Raw genomic sequence first — 8,173 nt, 5'->3', positions numbered from 1 at the left:
CTCATTTAATCCTTAGGCTAGCCTTGTTTGGTAGGGATCATTTAGGTCATTTCATAAAATTGGAAAAAACAAAACAAAATCCTGAGCCCTAGAAACTTTCCCATATTCACTCAATTAGTATGTTGCAAAATAGGATTTCAACTTTTAAATAATAAAGTTTTACATAATAATATTTATTGAAAAATAAGTATAAAAATTAGATACATAATCCATGAATGTTAAAATTTTAATGCATAGATAAAAAGATGAGAAGAAAATGTTGTTGTCATTAGCTGCTACGAGCTGACCCTGACTCATGTTGACCCCATGCACAACAGAACTAAACGTTCCCCATCTTGCACCATCCCCACGATCGATTGTGGACTGGGCAGTTGCGATCCACAGAGTTTTCACTGGCTGATTTAGTGGAAGCAGATCACCAGGATTTTCTTCCAAAAAAAAATATATCAGACTCTCTTAATAGCTGTTGTTTCCAGACTGGGATTGATAACAATTTTTTTCTGCTTCTTTATAATCTTTTGGCAGGCACAATGGTACAGGTTCACAAATCATTTCATTCTCTTTCTGGACACACGAGAAGACTACATTTCCAGGTGTTCATTTAGGTGTGGTCATGTGACTCCTTCTGGCCATTGCAATATGGGCAATAGTGATGTGTGCCACTTCCAGACCTGGCCCCTGAAATCTCATCAGAGACCCTGTGCTCACCTTCCCCCTTTCATTGGCCAGCTGGCTGCAGAGGATCTAGCAGATGATTTCAAGATCCCAAAGGACTCCAAGGCCCCAGAAGGGAATGGATCCACTAGATGAACAGGCTAGATCTCTAGTTGCTGCTAGAAGGAGAGCAACCTAGGAAAGCTGCCCCAACCATCACCCCATAGGACTGTGACTTGAATGAAAAATAAATATTTTATTGTGTTTATTTCTCAGTTAGCTCCTGAGCTTCAGGGCTGTTTGTGTAACAGTCATTACTAACTACCTCAATGAACAAATGTACTTGCCAACTTTTTTTTTTCCTTGAAAAGCAATCCAAATCATATAAAGCAACATTAGTTTCTTAGCTCAAGAATTCCAATTTTAACCAGTGATTTTTTTTACTCCCTTAAAGTTTTACCAGCTCCACTCAAGGTAATAATAACAATAGCAACAACAATAATTAACTCACTTTTGGCATAGAGCTTGATGAATTTTGGTAACTGTATACAGTCATGTAACCACAATCAAGATCTAGAATATTTTCATCACTCCAAAATGTTTCTTAGTGCCTCTTTGCAAGTTTAGCACCTCCTAGAACCCTGGCCCAGGCAATCACTGATCTGCTAGCACTATAGTTTTGCCTGTTCCAAAGTTTCACATACATGGAAATATACAGTATGTAATCTTTTGTAATGGACTTCTTCCACTTAACATAATGTTCTAGAGATTCTTCCATGTTATTGCATGTGTAATGTCAGGGCCCTTTTAATCACATGCATTTCCCAGGTGTGACTGTGAGGATAAATTCGCTCCAATGAGATGTAGAGGAGAAATGATGCATTCGATTCCCACATCATCTTAATAGCAGATTGCTTGTCCTGAATTTCTCCTTCCTGCTAGCTGGGAAATTTGACTATGTCTGAAGCAGTCTTAGAATCTATATGCTCAGGGACACACTTGCCTCTGGAATGCTACAGGGGAAATAAGCACATTTCTACCTTACTTAAGCCATTGTAGCTTTAGATCTCTTTATTAACAGCAGCTAAGTAATTAGCCTAACAAATGCACTCCCCATGAAGCAGGAGCTATATTTGATTCATCTTTGTAATCCTACCACTGCTTGGCTCAGTGGTTTATATTGAACAAACTTTCAGTAGCTGTTTATTGGAATGAATATTGACTAAATAAATGAATGGATTTCATTTATGCATAATGTTAACCCTGGCAGAAATATTTTGAATCTTAAAATGTCATGTAACTTTTATCTTTTAAATATCAAGAGAAAACATGTTATGCCAGCTTTGTCCTTGACACATTATAAATGCCTAAAATTAAAGTTGGTAATGTAAAAAGGGCAGAAAAGGGAATGACTCTTAAAGATGGCAACTATATAATGCTTTCTTCTGAGACAAGAAGCACATCCAGAATGCTCCTTAGAAGCGAGGATGGCAAGACTTCATCTCACGTGCTTGTCCCTGGAGAAAGAATTCATGCTGGGTAAAGCAGAGGGTCAGCAAAAGAGAGGAGGACCCTCCACGAGATGGACTGACACAGTGGCCGCAGCAATGGGCTCAAGCATAGAAACGATTGTGCGGATGGTGCAGGACCGGGCAGTCTTTTGTTCCGTTGTACATAGGATTGATGGCACCTAACAACAAAAACATATAATGCTTTATTTTTTTTCAGTCTGTATTATATAATAGTAAAGTAATGCAAACAAGGATGAATTATGAGATAACCATCTAAACATAATTTGACATCCAAATTTATAAGTTTTTCTTTCCAAGTAGTTATCAACTTCCAAATCAACTAAAACATAGCTATAACAATTAACTGGAAATGTGCGTTCATAAAAAAGTAAATAGGGGACTTCCGGCTAACTTCCGTCATTCCTAGAACACAAAGTGTCAAACGAAGAGAGAGAACTCAGCCAAACACCTAATGGAATAACAAACTGACAGAGGACAGAGAGTCAGGAGAGATACATGCGGAGGTCCCCTATCAGCTAGCACAGCACAGATTAGCCATCATGGACTCCTGCTGGAGACTGGTGTACAGGGGGTGGGGGAAGGCAGCTTCACAGAGCTCCGAGCAGGAGACAGAGCACTTGGTAGCCAGCGATACATGCTTTCCCACCCCCCATTCTCTCCTGGCTTCTCTATCTCCTCCTTCCTGGCTGGCTGCTGAAAGGGAAGTGCAGCATCCCTGCCACTTGGATTCACCCCGCCCACATCAGAGATTGACGGACAGGGAGTATGGGAAAGCAGCTTCACAAAGTTCCCAGCAGTAGACAGAGCACCAGGTAACCAGCGATACACACTTCCCTAGCCCTCACCCTTCTTTCCCTCCCCGCCCCCAACCTTCAGCCTCCTCTGCTTCCCACTGGCCGCAGGACTCTTGACCAGAAGGCAACTGCTTCGGCCCCAGGCCACTTGGATTCACCCCACCCACACTGGCCGGCTCCCTGAGTTGCTGTTGCTTTTTCCATTTCTTTTGTTTTCTTCTGTGCTTCTCACCACCTCCCCCTCCTTTCTCTTGAACGTCTGGTTCTGTGTGCCATCTTTGCTTCTTCTTGAAAGCCTGTGAAGACACACTCGACTAGGGAACCACTCTTCTGGCCCGTGATACCACACTGCTAGGATCCCTGGGGCTTTTTATTATTATTTTGCTTTGTTTTGTTTTGCTTTGTTCTGTTTTGTTTTGATTGTTTTCTTTTTTCTTTCACAGTTTGGGAGACCCTTCTAGCCAGGTTGCACTACATAGCTTAGGAGCCACTTCCTCAGTCTATGCAGCCCCTGAGGGCATTTCTTTTTTCTTTATTTCTTTTTTTTCCACTAATTTTTCCTTTCTGTCTTTCATTATTTTTCAGTTGTCGTCTCTCTATACTTGAATACCTGGTACTGTGTGATACCTATAACCCCTCTAGCCAGGCTATACCATGCAGCCTGGGAGCCACTTCCTCAGTCTTTGAGGCCACACTGTTGGGACCCCTGGGGGATCTTCTTTTCTAAGTTTTCACTTGTTCCCCCCACCCGTTTTTCTTTTCTCCATTTATTGGTTTCTAATCTCTCCACTCCACTGGCAAGTTGCCTTAGCACTCTTTTTTTTCCCCCTTGGTTTGTTTTTGGCTTCTGTTTCTCTCTCCTCTTGCTTCTCTTTCCCATACCCATATTAGCTTCATACATCACAATCTCCTCCCTTTTTCCTGCCTACCTGCACCATGTGCTGAAAATCACACCCCTGAGCAGCATAGGCATGGCCTATCAGAACCTACCCAGCACTGATTCCTTGCCCGCCCTGTAGGTCCCAGTACGTGCCACAGACGAACCATCCCAGCCCCTCCCCTTCAGCTAGACATGCCCTGCTGCACCATAGTTGAGTGACTGGCCCTACCCATTGGACAAGGAGGTGAAAAGTATCATGGCTACAGATGAGCAAACAACAAAGAACACACAGTCAGCCTGCTCAGACATAACCAAATAAAACAAAAAAGTAGGATGAAACAAAAAAATCTACGATAAATAAATGAAGAAAATAACTAATGGACGTCCTTGAACACAGCGACAATATCAAAACATATTTTAAAAAGACAGTATGGTTCTAGTAGGCATCCAAAATAAAATACCATATGACTTTCCAGTAGAAGGAAAGGCACTAGAACTACCTGACAGGGAATTCACATCTCTAATATTCAAAGCTATCCAAGATTTGAAGCAAAAAGCAGAAAAAAATGAGGAAAAAATAGACAAAGTCATGGAATAGACAGAGAAAAACCTGAAAGAATTCAGGGAGATAATACAAGATCAAAATGCCAAAATAAATTCACAACTAGAAATCATACAAAAACAACAATTAGAAATCCAAAAGATAAACAACAAGATTTCAGAAATGGACAGTGTTATAGAAGGGCTGAGGAGCAGGTTTGAAATGATGGAAGACAGAATCAGCAAAATTGAAGACAAATACTTGGATACAACTCTGAGGAAAAATCAGAAAAAAGAACAAAGAAAAATGAAGAAACCCTGACAATTATGTGGGATACAATCAAAAGCAAAAATTTACGAGTGATCGGAGTTCAAGAACAGGGGAGAAAACGGAAAACACAGACAGGGTCACGGAAGAATTGCTGACAGGAAACTTCCCGAATATCATGAATAATGAAAAGCTGACCATCCAAGAAGCTCAATGAACTCATACAGGATAGATCCCAAAAGAAAATCACTAAGGCATATCATAATCACACTCACTAAAACCAAAGACAAAAAATTCTGAGAGCAGTTTGAGAAAAACAAAAAGTCACATACAGAGGAGAAACAATAAGACAGCTCTGATTATTCAGCAGAAACCATGCAGGCAAGAAGGCAATAGGATGACATATATAAAACCTTGAAAGAAAAAAAAAAATTGCCAACTAAGAATAATATATCCTGCAAAACTTTTGTTCAAATATGGTGGTGAAATTAGGACATTTCCAGATAAATGGAAATTAAGGGAATATGTAAAAACCAAACCAAACTTACAGGAATTATTAAAGGGAGTCCTTTGGTCTAAGAACAAACAACATGAGACCACAGCCTGAATCAAGGGTGTAGGACTGCACCAGCCAGATACCAACCTAGGAAATGAACTCTCAAGGACTATCCAAAACCAAAAGAATTGCAACAGGGAACCAGAGAGGCTAATGTGTAAATGACAACAACCTCAGAACAATAAAAGAGGGATTAAACAGTGTAGGTATTGAACTTTCTAATGGAGAGGAAGGCAAGGCAATACCCAGTAATGATAGACTGGTTTAAACCTAGGAAGATAAGGGTAAATTTCAAGGTAAACACAAAGAAAGTTAACAAAACTACTCATCAAAATAAAGAAGAAAAATGTAGTCTCAATAAAAACAGAAACAAAAGAAATGAAAAAGAAATCCACAAACAAAAGAAACTGAGCACAGGAGAGAGAGTAAGAGAAACGAAGAAAATGTTAGTACCACAAAAGAAAAAAAAAAAAAAACTAGAAAATGATAGCAATACACCTATCAATATTACACTGAATGTAAATGGCCTAAATGCACCCATAAAGAGACAAGAGAGTGACAGAATGGTTGTAAAAAACAGGATCCATCAATATGCTGTCTACAAGAGATACATCTTAGAAGCAAGGGTGTAAATTTATTAAAAATCAAAGGATAGAAAAAAATATATCAAGCAGTTACCAAAAAAGAGCAGGAGTGGCAATACTAATCTCAGATAAAATAGACTTTAAAACAAAATCCACCATAAAAGACAAAGAATATAATGATGAACGGGATGATCCATTAAGACGACTTAACCATAGTAAACATCTATGCACCCAATGACAGAGCTCCAAAATACATAAAACAAACTCTAATAGCACTGAAAAGAGAAATTGACAGTTCTACAATAATGTAGGAGACTTCAACACACCACTCTCGGTAAAGGACAGAACATCTAGAAAGAAACTGAACAAAGATACAGAAGAGCTAAAGAGCACAATCAGCTAACCTGACCTCATAGGCATATATAGAACACTCCACCCAAAAGCTGCAAAGTACACATTCTTTTCCAATGCACATGGTCTATTCTCCAGAATAGACCACGTCTTAGGCCACAGAACTCACAACAAAATCCAAAACACTGAAATAATATGAAGTATCTTCTCTGACCAAAATGCCATCAAAGTAGAAATTAATAACAGGAAGAGTGGGGAAAAAATTAATTACATGGGAACTGAACAACACCCTGCTTAAAAACCACTGGGTAATAGAAGAAATCAGAGATGGAATCAAAAAATTCCTAGAATCAAATGAGAATGAAAACACCTCATATCAAAACCTTTGGAACACAGCAAAGGCAGTGCTCAGAGGTCAATTTATAGCAATAGACGTACACATCAAAAAAGAAGAAAGGGACAAAATCAAAACGTTAGCTATGCAACTTGAAAAAAATAGAATGAGAACAGCCAAAGAAGCTCACGGCCACCAGAAAAAAGGAAATAATAAAGATCAGTGTAGAAATAAATGAAACAGAGAATAGAAAAACAATAGAAAAAATAAAGAAAACCAGAAGTTGGTTCTTTGAAAGGATCAATAAAATCAACAAACCACTAGCCAAAATGACAAAAGAAAACAGGAGAGGATGCAAATAACCCAAATAAGAAATGAAATGGGGGACATTACAACAGATGCACCTGAAGTAAAAAGGATCATAACAGAGTATTATGAAAAACTATTCTCCAAGAAATTTGAAACCTAGAGGAAATGGGCAGATTTCTAGAAACACACTAGCTACCTGCACTAACACAAAATGATGTTGAATATCTGAACAGACCCATAACAAGAGAAGAGATTGAATAGGTAATTAAAAAAAACTCCCAGCAACAACAAACCCTGGCCCAGATGGCTTCACTGGAGAATTCTACCAAACATTCAGAGAAGAGCTTACACTAGTACTACTCAAACTATTTCAGAACATACAAAAGAAAGCAATACTTCCGAATTCATTCTATGAAGCCAGCATAACTCTGATACCAAAACCAGGCAAAGACACCACAAAAAAATTGCAGACCAATATTTCCCATGAATATAGATGCAAAATTTCTAACCAAAATTCTAGCCAATAGAATCCAGCATCGTATCAAAAAAAAAAAAAAAATACACCACAACCAAGTAGGAGTCATACCAAGTATGCAAAGATGGTTCAACATTAGAAAATCAATCAACGTAAGCTACCATATAAATAAAAGGAAAGAAAAGAATCACGTGATCATCTCAGTCAACACAGAAAAGGCATTTGACAAGGTCCAACACCCATTCCTGATGAAAACTCTCGATAAAATAGGTATAGAAGGGAAATTTCTCAACCTAAAAAAGGACATCTATGAAAAACCAACAGCCAACATCATTCTTAACTGAGAAAGGCTGAAAGCATTTTATCACCACTCCTATTTAACATTGTGCTGGAAGTTCTAGCTACAGCAATAATGCAAGAAACAGAAATAAAGGGCGTCCAAATTGGTAATGAAGAAGTTAAACTGTCCCCATTTGCAGATGATATATATAGAAAACCCAAAAGACTCCATGAGAAAACTACTGGAACTAACAGAAAGATTCAGCAGAACAGCAGGATACAAGATAAACATATAAAAATTAGTTGGATTCCTATACACCAATAAAGAAAACGATTAAAAGGAAATCAGGAAAACAATACCATTTATGAAAGCCCCTAAAAAAATAAAATACTTGGGAATAAATCTAACCAGGGATGGAAAAGACCCATAGAAAGAAAACTACACAACGCTACTGCAAGAAGCCAAAAGAGATCTACATAAATGGAAAAACATACCATGCTCATGGATAGGGAGACTCAACATTGTGAAAATGACAATTCTACCCAAAGCAATTTACAAATACAATGCAATACCGATCCAAATACCAACGACATTCTTTAAGGAGATGGAAAAATTT

General features: G+C 38.5%; 1 long non-coding RNA gene across 1 annotated transcript in view; it reads right to left on the bottom strand.

Moving 5' to 3' along the window:
- Nucleotides 1–216: 216 nt before the first annotated feature.
- Nucleotides 217–8,173, bottom strand: part of LOC126074880 (uncharacterized) — a 96,530-nt gene continuing 88,573 nt past the window's right edge. The window contains exon 4 of the long non-coding RNA XR_007517035.1: nt 217–2,344. This is a non-coding gene — a long non-coding RNA (uncharacterized LOC126074880). The remainder of the gene's footprint in view (nt 2,345–8,173) is intronic.

The sequence above is a fragment of the Elephas maximus genome, chromosome 4, assembly GCF_024166365.1.
Source record: "Elephas maximus indicus isolate mEleMax1 chromosome 4, mEleMax1 primary haplotype, whole genome shotgun sequence".
Classification (NCBI taxonomy): domain Eukaryota; kingdom Metazoa; phylum Chordata; class Mammalia; order Proboscidea; family Elephantidae; genus Elephas; species Elephas maximus.
Note: the sequence above shows the minus strand (reverse complement) of the source record. Positions and strands in the feature narration are given on the sequence as shown.